General features: G+C 43.4%; 1 protein-coding gene across 1 annotated transcript in view; it reads left to right on the plus strand.

Annotated features, from left to right (window-relative positions):
* Nucleotides 1-885, plus strand: part of DLEC1 (DLEC1 cilia and flagella associated protein) — a 128,980-nt gene that overhangs the window by 67,263 nt on the left and 60,832 nt on the right. The window lies entirely within an intron of this gene.

Below are 885 nucleotides of genomic sequence, written 5' to 3' on the forward strand. Positions count from 1 at the left end.
CCACATTGTTCTCCCTCTCTATCCAGGATCTCCTTCATAGATCCCCTTCCAAGTGGTTGACATTGGTAGCCAGGCACCATCTAGTTCTTCTGGTCTCATAGTGGTATAGCCTGAAATTCGGATGGTGTAGCAGTCGCTAGTTAGTCATGTTTCCATGATGTTTTGGTTTTCTTCATTCTTCTTTGCTCTGGACGAGGAGAGACCCATCGTTACATCTAGATGGCAGCTTACAAGCTTTTAAGACCCCGGTCGCTACTCTCCAAAGTAGGAGGTGGAACAATGTTTTGTGTAGTATGTTATGCCAGTTGAACTTGATATCCCCTGCGACTATGGTCCCGAGCCCACAGGTTCAACTACTAGGTCCCTCTTGGTAGCTGGCTGTGACCAAGTGGTGACCACAACCTTGCCCCTTGTCAGCTCTACTATACACCTGGGAATTCAGATCATACACATAAACTTATAGGACCATTGTCTGCCAATGCTATATATGTTCTTGGGCAAACTCCCCACTTCATAGAGATACCTACTAGTTCAGCCTGTCCACTCATCTATCTACCAATATACCCATGTTTGCCTTTACTGACAATGCCATACTGTGTGTGCAGAAGAGTTCATCTTTGTTGTCTGTACCTCCCACGTACCTCTCTATGTCTTTGTCTTCCTCAATGCCACTATAATGATCACTCACATTTGGTACATTGCCCTTCTCTTCACCCAAATCAATACTTACTTTTATCTATCTAACAGTATTCCCTCCCGTCCCCTCCCACCCCTGGTAACCAATAAAGAATATGTCCTTCCATAGATAAACATTTCCTTGACTTTTACAATAATGGACTAATACAATATTTGTCCTTTTGTGATTGACTTATTTCACTCAGCATA

Source organism: Orycteropus afer, unplaced genomic scaffold (assembly GCF_000298275.1).
Source record: "Orycteropus afer afer isolate SDZICR_OR568_19922 unplaced genomic scaffold, OryAfe1.0 scaffold00142, whole genome shotgun sequence".
In the NCBI taxonomy this organism is placed as follows: domain Eukaryota; kingdom Metazoa; phylum Chordata; class Mammalia; order Tubulidentata; family Orycteropodidae; genus Orycteropus; species Orycteropus afer.